Source organism: Anabrus simplex, chromosome 7, assembly GCF_040414725.1.
Source record: "Anabrus simplex isolate iqAnaSimp1 chromosome 7, ASM4041472v1, whole genome shotgun sequence".
NCBI classification, from domain to species: Eukaryota; Metazoa; Arthropoda; class Insecta; order Orthoptera; family Tettigoniidae; genus Anabrus; species Anabrus simplex.
In genome coordinates, this window is record NC_090271.1 from 284,870,387 (window position 1) to 284,885,082 (window position 14,696).

At 46.3% G+C, this 14,696-nt stretch overlaps 1 non-coding gene across 1 annotated transcript; it reads left to right on the forward strand.

The window, feature by feature from the left end:
- Positions 1–202: 202 nt before the first annotated feature.
- Positions 203–282, forward strand: TRNAL-UAG (transfer RNA leucine (anticodon UAG)). The gene has a single exon. It is a non-coding gene; the product is annotated as a tRNA-Leu (tRNA).
- Positions 283–14,696: the final 14,414 nt, after the last annotated feature.

Below are 14,696 nucleotides of genomic sequence, written 5' to 3' on the forward strand. Positions count from 1 at the left end.
AAGGTTGCCAATTCGAATCTCGAAGATTGCCGAGGTCTACCGATTCAGCACTAGGGTGTCCATCTATCACCAAAAGGTGCGCGACTAGTATGCACTTGCGAACAAAATCTGATGTCTACTTACCAGTTACAGCAAACACAAGGACACGTCATTACAGCGGGATTCGCTAACCTCACGCTGCGCATTAAATACACCGAACGTCGGTAGCGTGGCCGAGCGGTCTAAGGCGCTGGTTTTAGGCACCAGTCCGAAAGGGCGTGGGTTCGAATCCCACCGCTGCCAAGATTTTTACTCCGCATAAAGCAATTGCGAGCAAGTGTTTGATATGCCACGTAAGACTCTTCATGTGAAAAACCATCGTTCTGACGTCCTATGCTCTTCTACCAAATCCACCCGCGTCTTATGTTCCTATCAGAGCTAAAAGGAAGATATTTTACATATAATCACAAACAAATAACTTTTTCCTTTGCGACAGTCAAATGGTCATAAGTACGTCTCCCGTTCATGGCCATCCGTGAATGGCTGCTAGTTTCAGATGGCAACCTACCATAAGTTCGATTCCCAGCTCTGCCACGTATTTGAAAGTGGTACGGGGGCTGGAATGTGGTCCACTCAGCCTCAGGAGGTCAACAGAATAGATGGCGGTTCGATTCCCTCCTCAGGCATCCTCGAAGTGGTTTTCCGTGGTTTCCCACTTCTCCTCCAGGCAAATACCGGGATGGTACCAAACTTAAGGCCATGGACACTTCCTTCCCTCTTCCTTGTCTACCCCTCCTAATCTCTCCTAATCTTTCCATAACTCGCAAGACCCCTGTTCAGCACAGCGGGTGAGGCCGCCTGGGCGAGGTACTGGTCAACCTCCCCAGTTGTATCCCCCAACCCTGAGTCTGAAGCTCCAGGACACTGTCTATGAGGCGGTAGAGGTGGGATCCCTTGCTGAGTCCGAGGGAAAAACCGACCCTGGAGGGTAAACAGATAAAGAAGAAAAAGAAGACAAGCCACTCAATGCGTTTTCTATAATATTAAAGCCATTTATTGTCAGTATGTTACGGCATTTTACGAAATAAATTTCTCGCCGGTCCTTTGGTACTCGTATCATGGAACACCAACGGAATATCTGTCTCAACCAGCCAGACAACTCAGCTATAGCTCAGGACGCTCTGTCGTCGGTTCATGTTGTCGTGTTCCAAGATTTTCGAGCTCTTACCACGCCAAACACTACCGGTCTAGGATTATACGGGAGGATGTGGAAATACGTAAAAATCCTAACAATTTAAACAGGTTAACTATCTATCAATTAAGTATTACGTAGCCATTAATGATTTACGTAGCTAGTTCTCATTCCTGTCCTTTCACTATTGTTATCCTGTTTCAGTGTTTTCCTGGTTCGTACGTTCCTTATCACCGGCTCGTTGATTCCAGGCCCTGTTATCCTGCCTAGCGCCCTCCCCGCCCCACCACCCAGACGGAATCACACTCGTTATACTCTGTTTATTCTACAAACTTTCTTCCCGTTATTCTACTCTGTTCTATTCTTCTATTCTGTGAGATTTCTTTGCACTTTATTTTATTGTACTTTATTATTTTTATTTCCAATTATTTTTTCTGCCACTTTCGTCCTTGATTCGACTGATGACCTTGTCGTTATTTGGCAACACACATTCGGTGCAACAAGAAACTTAGATGGTGTCTTCAGCTGCCAATTGGAATGCTGGCGCTGTGTACAGTGCGTCACCTGGTGACGAATGGGCGTACCACTATTCTAGACCAACGGTACATAGTTCTTACATTTAAACCTTCAATTTTGGAGAAGTCTTGCTCGTGAACAGTCGATATTTTCTTCTCAAGACGCCGATCAAAGTTTTCTGCGAAACGTAAACATTTCTTGTAATTCCTCACGTCACAATTTGATTGTTGTATATTATACTTGTATAACACAGTGAAACAAATCAAATAACAGCTCACACGATGAACTACTACGCTGCAGTGCAGAGGTATAGTGATTGTTAGCCACGCAAAATTGAAGTCATCTCCGCACACGCCATGAGGGCCCTTGGAGGAGTGGAAGGTAACGTCCGTAACCTCGGTACTTGATGGGTACAGTGGCCGCTTTTGCCACCCGAAAATTAACCTGGTCCTCATGTTTGGTGTAGGCTGAGCGACCCTCATGGCCTTGTGCACCTCCGGAAGTGGAAATTATCGTTTCTTAAATTTTACGACTTCCTGACGGGAATCGAACCCACGTCCTCCCGGGCGGGCACGCCTCTACCGCCTCGGCCAAGTAGCCCCTGGTGAGACAGTGAAACTGAAACTACACCAACTACCTCTTCCGTAAATTCCGTTTGAATCTGTCCATTTCGTATGTAACTACTTTGGCGTATTATCCTCAAACTTCTCTGTCTGAGCGGGTCAATCGTAAACTTAGATCAGCGCCCATCGCTTTTCATCATGAAGATCATTCCAGGTGGGATACGTCCCTGCATTGGTTGGCCTTCGGTTTGAATTCGGCAGTTCATGAGTCCAATAAGTTCACTCCAGCTTCACTGATGTTTAAATTTGTGCCTAACACGCCGCTTTCTAACCTTTGGACACTTAATGATATCCTTCCAGAGACAATAGATCCCGATTATATTAGAGATCTATGGAAAAAGCCTAAGCACAACCTGAAGGTTTCTCATGAAAAGGTTAGGGGAAGATATGATCGTGAACGGAGGCCCACCAGTTTAAAAGTTTGAGATCAAGTCATGGTTAGGAATTTTGTTCCTGCGGGCAAGCTTGCCCCCAAATTTCGTGGGCCGTGCATTATATTGGATTTTCTGACTCCCGTTACATTATTAGCGAGCAATCCAGCCACAGAGAGGATCTTTAGAGTCCACCTCTCTCAGGTTAAACCTGTATAATTAACGAACATTTGCCACTAAAATTTAGCAGGAGTTTGAAAGTTATATTTTTGTTTAAATCATGATTCGAGGCCTTCTGCCCCGATTATGCTATTATATTTTTGTACATGAACTGTATGTACGATCTTCCCCTCCAGTTTTCCTGCTGTCAATTCTCTTGTGGCCATTACCTATCCCCCGTCCCCTGCATATCCGCACCATTCGCATACCAGCACCTTCCACGCCGCCCGCCCCTCAGCATCACCAATAAAGATCGTACCCTCTAATTTCAAGTCCTTTCTGTCCCCGAGATCTTACTGTTTCAGTGTCCCCTCAGCCGTTCGCCGCCGTACTGCAACTGAAGTGGGGTATGGGCCCACTCCACTCCCGTGAAGACTTGTGAACGGCGCGCCCGAGTCCATCTCCCGGCAAAAGCCTAAAGTGCGGCGCTCCTACCACCAACTCATCGGGGGACTGTACATATACTTCTAATCTGCGGTGTCCTTCACCACGACTACCCCTCTCATAGTAGCGGGAGAGGTGTATCTGAGGGTACTTGAGGGGTCCGGGCGACCTCAACTGGGTATCGGTAGCGGCGGCAGGACTTGCCGTCAAAAATATATATATATATTCACATGTATTTAACCTTCTTTGATTACAAGGACACTCTAAGGCTGGAGTTTAACAAGTTTCTACCTATCAACAAAAACAAAAACTTCGAAATTTTCTTCAACTGGAAATTTTCTTTTCTTTTCAAAATTCTTCTGTCACCCCAAGGAAGGAAATTTGGGGAGGGAGGTCTGTATCGGGAGGTACACCTCTACGCCGCGCATTCAAGATTTGCGCCAAAAGAACTCCTCTATTGGTGGGACAGTGAAACTGAAACTACACCAACTTAGAAATTTACTCAGAAGATGTAACCACTAAAATATGATGTAATTTTGTTATGGTGAAGTTTCCTGAACTGACTGTATTTCTACTAGTTTTGTTTGCTATCCATCAAGAAGTTTGGACATTCTTCCACAGACGTCACTACTAAAAACTATGATCATTCACCCTGGTGCGAACTATAAGAAATTATTCAAATAAGTTTTGTATTCAAAAGTTTTTTTCTGATTGATGTTCATTTATTTTTGGGTTGGCAATATTTCCTTTTTATTTCCGCCAGTTTTGAATCTGGCCAATCCCTAATTTCTGTAATTAATTTTCTACCAATCACAGTCTTCTTCGATTTTGAGTGTATCTTTTAAACTGACCAATAAACATGAGAGGGTGTGGCTAATTTAATCTTGAATGATCTCGAACGTTCCCCGAGAGTTTATAAACTGCAAATTTTCTCGTTTATTGGCCAATTGATTGTCATCTTACTAAGTGTGTGTGTCAAAGCAGGAGGCGGGCGGCCTCTTTCTTTAGGCAGCAGTACATTCACCAGATAATGGCCACATAACATCTTTCTTTCTTTCTTGCCTACTCCGCAGTTTAATCCGAGGGAAAGGTCCGAATCATTTACTACGTAACAGTGTCTATGAGGCGGTAGAGGTGGGATCCCTTGCTGAGTCCGAGGGGAAAACCGACCCTGGAGGGTAAACAGATAAAGAAGAAAAAGAAGACAAGACACCCATTGCGCATAAGAGTTGTAAAACGTTAATTTTCCAAGTAAAATATTAAGCAAGTGAGCCTTTAATGTTCTTTGTCCGTTATGACACTGTTTATAAAAGTTCTGTTCAAAGTTAGAATTATGTTTTTGAATGAAAAAAGCACCGATATCACCTGACATACGCCTTCTTGTTGAACTCGAACAGATGAATACTGCTCTGCAAGCAGCAATCTGGAACTCAGCCATCAGCAAACACCACGATGTTACATAGTACCACGTCCTTGGAACTGTCCCTCGTAATACCAAGTCTACGTTGATCTGCATCAAATCTCTGTCGATCTACGTCGATCTCCGTCGTTCCCCGTCGTCTCGAGTCAGGATTTCTGATGTTACTAAAAGAGTGGCTTTAACGCGAGAAAGTTCAACTGACTAGGTTGAAATGTGCACCATTTGATTTTGCACTCTTAGAACTGATTATCACTGTCTCATAAATAATCACCATTCACTGGATGAGAAAAACGTCGTAGCACTGCCTATTATCGTAAATCACGATAACGAGAAAATACATTTCCCTGCACAGTTCATCTTGACACTTACCGCACACTGTTCGTATTAAAAAAAACTTTCATTCAAAGCACAGTTTATCATGGCTCACTTTTACAGCAAAGAAATAAATAAATGGCTCTCTCACGTAATATATCGTAATGATCCTTCTCACTCTCACAGTTCTACAAGTATTCATGTATGAGTCCTGTATTCACAATATCACTGAATTATGAAGTTCATTATACAGTCTATCCACACGGGTTGTTTTGAATGGTACAGTCTGTTATGATTATACGCGAACAGTCTTTCGGTACAAATTAAAGTGTTCTAGGCTCTGATAATACTCAAAATAGTCAATGTGTTGCGACCTACACTCACGATATTCGGAGTTGAAACAGTCCAAGATCATTACAATTTAAAGTAGCCGTACTAACTTCAAGTTTGTTATAGTTCTCCACACGAAAATTAACATATTTGTCAAGTTCAAATATTGGTGAAATATTATAAGTCTTAGATGTTATTTTCTCTCTCCCATGGCACTACAGCCCTTGAAGGGCCTTGGCCTACCAAGCGACCGCTGCTCAGCCCGAAAGCCTGCAGATTACGAGGTGGCGTGTGGTCAACACGACGAATCCTCTCGGCCGTTATTCTTGGCTTTCTAGACTGGGGCCGCTATCTCACCGTCAGATAGCTCCTCAATTCTAATCTCGTAGGCTGAGTAGACCTCGAACCAGCCCTCAGGTCCAGGTAAAAATCCCTGACCTGGCCGGGAATCGAACCCGGGGCCTCCGGGTAAGAGGCAGGCACGCTACCCCTACACCACGGGGGCCGGCTCTTAGATGTTATACACACGTTAATTTCCTAAGTTTGAGTGTCTGACGAATTGCAAGTCCAACCATTTATAAGTTACTCACTGGTATTCACAGAAACTAAGTGCCAACTTGCCGTCAAAATTATATAAGTATTACGATGTCCGGCAGTATGAATGCTGAGTTCGACTCGTCGCGTGCAGCGTGACATGCGATCCAGCTGTGAAGAATGCGAACTGAATTGCTACGGTCTGGTCCGCTGCTTATATTCCGTACGACCCAAGGTTGCTTGCCATGTCACTGAGGGAAGTGTGATTCCTTTCTCGCTTGTATCTCTCGAATGCTGTAATGGATTTTATTGAAATTGACATATATTTACGTTCAGAACATGGGCTACACGATGATGTATGTCTCATTTCCGTATCTTTATCGGCTAAAAGGTTAGAAATTTTCCTTCCAGTACATTCGAGAGAGAAGCGTATAACATGTGGCCGTGACGTCACCCCCAAGTTCATTGCTCGTGACGTGTCCAGCTCGCCACGAGGAACTTCGTATCGCACTCGTACAATCTGTCGGGCATACGAACACATACACTGACTGACAGAGCAAATGCAACACCAAGAAGGAGTGGTCAGAACTTTATGCCAATTGCAGGGTAGACTGACGTCACTGAGGTATGCTCATGATGTGAAATGCGCCGCTGTGCTGCGCACGTAGCGAACGATAAATGGGACACGGCGTTGGCGAATGGTTCACTTCGTACCGTGATTTCTCAGCCGACAGTCATTGTAGAACGTGTTGTCGTGTGCCACAGGACACGTGTACAGCTAAGAATGCCAGGCCGCCGTCAACGGAGGCATTTCCAGCAGACAGACGACTTTACGAGGGGTATGGTGATCGGGCTGAGAAGGGCAGGTTGGTCGCTTCGTCAAATCGCAGCCGATACCCATAGGGATGTGTCCACGGTGCAGCGCCTGTGGCGAAGATGGTTGGCGCAGGGACATGTGGCACGTGCGAGGGGTCCAGGCGCAGCCCGAGTGACGTCAGCACGCGAGGATCGGCGCATCCGCCGCCAAGCGGTGGCAGCCCCGCACGCCACGTCAACCGCCATTCTTCAGCATGTGCAAGACACCCTGGCTGTTCCAATATCGACCAGAACAATTTCCCGTCGATTGGTTGAAGGAGGCCTGCACTCCCGGCGTCCGCTCAGAAGACTACCATTGACTCCACAGCATAGACGTGCACGCCTGGCATGGTGCCGGGCTAGAGCGACTTGGATGAGGGAATGGCGGAACGTCGTGTTCTCCGATGAGTCACGCTTCTGATCTGTCAGTGATAGTCACCGCAGACGAGTGTGGCGTCGGCGTGGAGAAAGGTCAAATCCGGCAGTAACTGTGGAGCGCCCTACCGCTAGACAACGCGGCATCATGGTTTGGGGCGCTATTGCGTATGATTCCACGTCACCTTCAGTGCGTATTCAAGGCACGTTAAATGCCCACCGCTACGTGCAGCATGTGCTGCGGCCGGTGGCACTCCCGTACCTTCAGGGGCTGCCCAATGCTCTGTTTCAGCAGGATAATGCCCGCCCAAACACTGCTCGCATCTCCCAACAGGCTCTACGAGGTGTACAGATGCTTCCGTGGCCAGCGTACTCTCCGGATCTCTCACCAATCGAACACGTGTGGGATCTCATTGGACGCCGTTTGCAAACTCTGCCCCAGCCTCGTACGGACGACCAACTGTGGCAAATGGTTGCCAGAGAATGGAGAACCATCCCTCAGGACACCATCCGCACTCTTATTGACTCTGTACCTCGACGTGTTTCTGCGTGCAACACCGCTCGCGGTGGTCCTACATCCTACTGAGTCGATGCCGTGTAACCTGCATATCGGTTTGAAATAAACATCAATTATTCGCCCGTGCCGTCTCTGTTTTTTCCCTAACTTTCATCCCTTTCGAACCACTCCTTCTTGGTGTTGCATTTGCTCTGTCAGTCAGTGTATTATTGCCGTCCCTTTTCAATATATCATCATCATCATCATCATCTGTTTACCTTCCAGGGTCGGCTTTTCCCTCGGACACAGCGAGGGATCCCACCTCTACCGCCTCAAGGGCAGTGTCCTGGAGCTTCAGACTCTTGGTCGGGGATACAACTGGGGAGAATGACCAGTACCTCGCCCAGGCGGCCTCACCTGCTATGCTGAACAGGGGCCTTGTGGAGGGATGGGAAGATTGGAAGGGATAGGCAAGGAAGAGGGAAGGAAGCGGCCGTGGCCTTATGTTAGGTACCATCCCGGCATTCGCCTGGAGGAGAAGTGGGAGACCACGGAAAACCACTTCCAGGATGGCTGAGGTGGGAATCGAACCCACCTCTACTCAGTTAACCTCCCGAGGCTGAGTGGACCCCGTTCCAGCCCTCATACCACTTTTTAAATTTCGTGGCAGAGCCGGGAATCGAACCCGGGCCTCCGGGGGTGGCAGCTAATCACGCTAACCACTACACCACAGAGATTCCATATATTCGGGCAATTATAAAACAATGTACAGGACTGGAACAGTTCCTGGTACAATACTTATGCCGCACTGCTCTTTTATGACATTTTTATTTCGAGATACACTCATTAATTTAAGTTGTTCTTTAGTGGCAGAGTAACTATTTTTTTTGCTAGGGGCTTTACGTCGCACCGACACAGATAGGTCTTATGGCGACGATGGGATAAGAAAGGCCTAGGAGTTGGAAGGAAGCGGCCGTGGCCTTAATTAAGGTACAGCCCCAGCATTTGCCTGGTGTGAAAATGGGAAACCACGGAAAACCATCTTCAGGGCTGCCGATAGTGGGATTCGAACCTACTATCTTCCGGATGCAAGCTCACAGCCACGCGCCTCTACGCGCACGGCCAACTCGCCCGGTGGCAGAGTAACTGTGATCGTGTATACTCCCTGTGGGTGGTAGAATAACCTCCACGGTATCCCCTGCCTGTCGCAAGAGGTGACTAAAAGGGCCCCAGTGGCTCTCAACTTTGGAGCATGGGCTGGCGACCACGGGGCCCTGAGCTGAGTTTTTGCATTTTTTCACTTACTTTTGCCAGGCTCCTCATTTTCTTCTACCCTATTCGACTTCCCTTGGACTACTCTTGTTCTTTTCCAACCCCGACTGTATTAGAGCACTCGAGGTCTAGGAAATCTTTCACCTTCACGCCCTTCGTGGCCCTTGTCTTTCTTTGACCGATATCTTCAATTTTTGAAATGTCGGACCCCTTCGATTTTCTCTTTCTGATTAGTGTTATATAGAGGATGGTTGCCCAGTTGTACTTCCTCTTAAAACAATAATCACCACCACTCGTGTATATATATCTTTGCTAGGCAATGAACACCTCGTAATTCTAGTCATAAGAAACGCACGTTTCTCCATCTGCCTTGTGAAGGCTTATCGCGTTGCCTGAGAAGGGAATAGAAGCCTCTATCATCATCATCATCATCATCATCTGTTTACCCTCCAGGTTCGGTTTTTCCCTCGGACTGATCGAGGGATCCCACCTCTACCGCCTCAAGGGCAGTATCCTGGAGCTTCAGACTCTGGGTCGGGACATACAACTGTGGAGGATGACCAGTACCTCGCCCAGGCGGCCTCACCTGCTATCCTGAACGGGGCCTTGTGGAGGGAAGGAAGAGGGAAGGAACCGGCCGTGAACTTAAGTTAGGTACCATCCCGGCATGTGCCTGGTGGAGAAGTGGAAAACAACGGGAAACCACTTCGAGGGTGGCTGAGGGGGGAATCGAACTCCACTCTACTCAGTTGACCTCCCAAGGCTGAGTGGACCCCGTTCCAGCCTTCGTACCACGTTTCAAATTTAGTGGCAGAGCCGGGAATCGAACCCGGGCCTCCGGGAGTGGCAGCTAATCACGCTAACCACTACACCACAGAGGCGGACATAGAAGCCTAATTATCGAATAATTGGGCTATCATCAGGCGCTGAAAATGGTAGGAATAGTTCTTCGACCATTGCTCACAGCTCAGTTTTGGACTTCTTCTATAAGTTTACTCCGAAAGAGTTACGAGGTTTCCTCTGACCAGCGACGACATATACACAATAGATTATTATCGAAATCGACTTTCAACCCATTAGGTCGTGTTACGAATATTTAGTACGTGTTGAAGAGGTGTTAAATACAGAACAAAAATGGCCAACCGGACACCACTAAGATCCGAACCCACAACCTCCCAATTTCGCGTCGGTTGCTCTACCAATTGAGCTATGGTGGCCTAGGCCATCTTCGTTCTGTTGGAAAGGATTAAAGTTACAGGTCTGGCACTACTACCATCACACTGCAGAGTGCGTTTAAGTCGCCCGTTAGGGCCAAGTCAATGAATATTGAATTTTCACGACCGCATTGTAATCGAAATCGACTTTCAATACATTAGGTCGTGTTACGTACATTTGAATAGATGTTGTTATTGCGGTATATGATGGTGTAGCTGCTTGGCTTAGCTGCTTGCCTGTCATCCTGGCTACCGTGGTTTGATTCCTGGTGATGCTGGGGTGGAATTTTCAGTTCAAAATCCGAAAATCCCGTAATAGGGCATGCGACCTTACATCCCCGGCAGCAACATTTCCATACCTCAACGCGTAGAGGGACCCTGAGTAACTGCGGAAGATGTTGATGACGATGATGATTGTAGTTAATATTATTTGGCATCCAGCAACAATAATTTATAATTTCGCGTATAATCGCAATATACTCGTGCTTGAGGGTAGGAAGGTAAAGCAGTTGGATTTTGGGGGTACGGCAATAAAAATGTTTGAATACCACTGAGTCCGCCTCTGTGGTGTAGTGGTTAGCGTGATTAGCTGCCACCCCCGGAGGCCCGGGTTCGATTCCCGGCTCTGCCACGAAATTTGAAAAAGTGGTACGAGGGCTGGAACGGGGTCCACTCACCTCGGGAGGTCAACTGAGTAGAAGTGGGTTCGATTCCCACCTCAGCCATCCTGGAAGTGGTTTTCCGTGGTTTCCCACTCCTCCTCCAGGCGAATGCCGGGATGGTACCTAACTTAAGGCCACGGCCGCTTCCTTCCCTCTTCCTTCCCTATCCCTTCCAATCTTCCCATCCCTCCACAAGGCCCCTGTTCAGCATAGCAGGTGAGGCCGCCTGGGCGAGGTACTGGTCATACTCCCCAGTTGTATCCCCCGACCAAGAGTCTGAAGCTCCAGGACACTGCCCTTGAGGCGGTAGAGGTGGGATCCCTCGCTAAGTCCGAGGGAAAAACCGAACCTGGAGGGTAAACAGATGATAATGATGATGATGATGAATACCACTGACCTATTTAAAGATAAAAATTTAATGATGTTCGGTATTGAACTGTATCACAATTAAACTGAAATAACAAATAACGTAGTTCAACCTATTCAATACAAGTAAATAAGAAATGTGGTGTTACATTCCTATTTAATTTTAAACGGGAGCGGTACCGGTTTCGACCCCAATCTGGGTCATTATCAGCCGAATAAAATGCAAAAACAATGCATAGGTAAATAAGGAATTAAAGAATGAGTCTTTAACAAAAACAGTTGAAGAAGCAATATAAGATAATGGGGATAGGCACTGCGCGATTTTAAATCATAAAATCTAGAAGAAGTAGAAGGTCGGTCACTTAAGGCGCAATCTTCTGAATAGTAGCACAACACAACGCAAAGTTCGGCACTGTCTCAAAATGTTTACGAGAAGCGGAGAACAGTTAAGTGAGCCAGCCTGCATATACTATCAGGCGCCAAGTCACAATACAATTGAGTAAATATGAAGTCCCAGGATTGTGTAGAAGTCGAAGACGAGTCCCTTGATTGAAGCAAATTGCTAGCTCCTGAAGATCAGCGCAACATATTCAATGTCCGGCACTGTGCTTGCAAATGCCGACGGAACTCAGTGAATAGCTTAGTGATCCAGTCTATAATTGTTTCGGTTGCGAAAATGTATACATATATATATATATAAAATACAATTTAATATAAATGAAGTATGTATCCTATACATACTCACTTAACTGTTCTCCGCTTCTCGTAAACATTTTGAGACAGTGCCGAACTTTGCGTTGTGTTGTGCTACTATTCAGAAGATTGCGCCTTAAATGGCTGACCTACTCCTTCTAGATTTTAAGATTTAAATTCGCGCAGTCCCTATCCCCATTATCCTATATTGCTTCTTCAACTGTTTTTGTTAAAGACTCATTCATTAATTTCTTATTTACCTGTGCATTGTTTTTGCATTTTATTCGGCTGATGATGACCCAGATTGGGGTCGAAACCGGTACCGCTCCCGCTTATAATTAAATAGGAATGTAACGCCACATTTCTTATTTACTTGTATTGAATAGGTTGAACTACGTTATTTGTTTTTTCAATTTAATTGTAATACCGCTGACCTAAACCAATCCAGCTGGGTTACAGCGATTCGGAACACTGTTAATTCGGAACAGGATGTTGCGGTGTACTGTTCATTTAAAGAAACGTTCCGAATCCGGAACAGTTCGCAAGTAACCTTGTCTACCGGGCGAGTCGGCCGAGCGGTCAGGGGCGCGCAGCTATGAGCTCGTATCCGGGAGATTGTGGGTTCGAACCCCACTGTCGGCAGCCCTGAAGATGATTTTCCGTGGTTTCCCATTTTCAAACCAGGAAAATGCTGGGGCTGTACCTTAATTAAGGCCACGGCCGCTTCCTTCCCATTCCTAGGTCTTTCCTATCCCATCGTCACCACAAGACCTATCTGTGTCGGTAAAACAAATAGGGAAAAAAAGCAAATAACCTTTGTGTTATTTTCTGCCCATCTCTACATCTCTACCTTGCACATGTTCACGCGCGGTGCTCACAACGCTCAGAAGGTTGACAGGTCTCCAAAATACGTTACAAAACAGCTTTCCCTGGGTTCAGTATTGATCGGACCGTAAACAGTTTAATTCATCGTCTACGAATGGTAGGGAACACATATACTGTATGTGGAACATGAGTGTTGAAAATTTTCTGCAGAAGAATTGGCGTTTGTATCAAAGGAAGTGCCATCAATAAAATATGTAGAGACTATTCCAACGGGGTCTCCGGAAAAGGTATGAAAGAAGCGTCAGAGTTAACTTCAGTCCAGCCATATAATCCCCAGTGTCACATAAAGCGTGATGCGGGGAAAGACTTCGGGAGCGGAATAAGAATGAACTCGAATTATTTAACAATAACTGTTTCTTCCTCCTTTATGAGATGATATTCCCTCCACAGGAGGCCAGGCCTTTCATCGCTTTCACGAGAAATGAATCAGAATTATTCTCTCATATACAGTGATGACACGGCTTTAAAAACGTATTTTTCTTTCAAAGTTCTGCAACTGAAGATTGTTGATTGGTTACTGGAAAGCGAGCTGGCTGAGCTCTGGAGTATTGTTTCCACGATAACTTAGCACAGTACGAAAATCAACTAACCGAAAGAAGTGATGAAAATTGGTTACCTCCGGTATATTAAATACATATATATAATTTTCATTTTCTTGTTCTTCTACTGAGGCGACTTGTCCTTACAGAACGTTGAGGATTAGTAGCTTGATTTTCTATTGTTCAGAGCCCCTTTGAACAACTTACTACAGGGCGCGTTGGCCGTCCGTTTAGGGCCATGCAGCTGTGAGCATGCATCCCCCTGTGGGTGGGGGCGGTAGAATAACACCCACGGTATCCCCTGCCTGTCGCAAGAGGCGACTAAAAGGGGCCCCAGGGGCTCTGAACTTTGGAGCGTGGGTTGGCGACCACGGGGCCCTTAGCTCAGTCCTGGCATTGCTTCCACTTATTGTGCCAGGCTCCACACTTTCATCTATCCTATCCGACCTCACTTGGTCAACTCTTGTTCTTTTCAGACCCCGACGGTATCACGTATGGAGGCCTAGGGAGTCTTTCATTTTCACGCCATTCGTGGCCCTTGTCTTCCTTTGGCTGATACATTCATTTTTCGAAGTGTCGGATCCCTTCCACTTTTCCCTCTGATTAGTGTTATATAGAGGATGGTTGCCTAGTTGTACTTACTCTTAAAACAATAATCACCACCACCACCACCCGTGAGCATGCATCCAGGAGATAGTGGGTTCGAACCGCACTGTCGGCAGCCCCGAAGATGGTTTTCCGTTGTTTCCCATTCTCTCACCAGGCAAATGCTGGGGTTGTACCTTAATTAATGCCACGGCCGCTTCCTTCCCACTCCTAGGCCTTTCCTATCAGATCGTCGCCATAAGACCTATCTGTGACTGTGCGACGCAAAGTGAAGTCTCAAAATAACAACAACAAAAAGCAAAGCAAAGTCATCTCCGTACAGGCCATGAAGGCCCTTGGAGGGGTGGAAGGTTAGGGCTTCCACTATCCGTAACCTCGGCACATGATGGGGTAGAGGGGTTAGCTCTACGCCCGGCCGCCTTTGCAACCAGGAATTAACCTGGTACTCATTTTTGGTGTCGGATGAGTCAACCTTAGGGCCATGTGCACCTCGGGATGTGGAAATCTCGTTTCTTAAATTTTACGACTTCCTGACGGGGATTCGAACCGACGTCCTTATGGGGGAACCGAGCACGCTTTTACCACCTCGGCAAGGAAGCCCCTCGTAAAGTAAAAATAAATAATAATTACTGACATTAATATGTTTCGATGACCAAGGTCAAATTTATAAAGTTTCTCTCCGTTTAATGTCCTTAAGGATATCCCTTTGTTTATACAATGCAAAACTTCTAAGTCTATAGCAGTTCTTTTAATCATACCAGAAGCAATCTTAACAACTATGAACAAGAAGCTGAGTAATATTAACTGAAAACTGGGCTATTTCAATGGTGCTTTGTGTCTCTAACATGAGTTC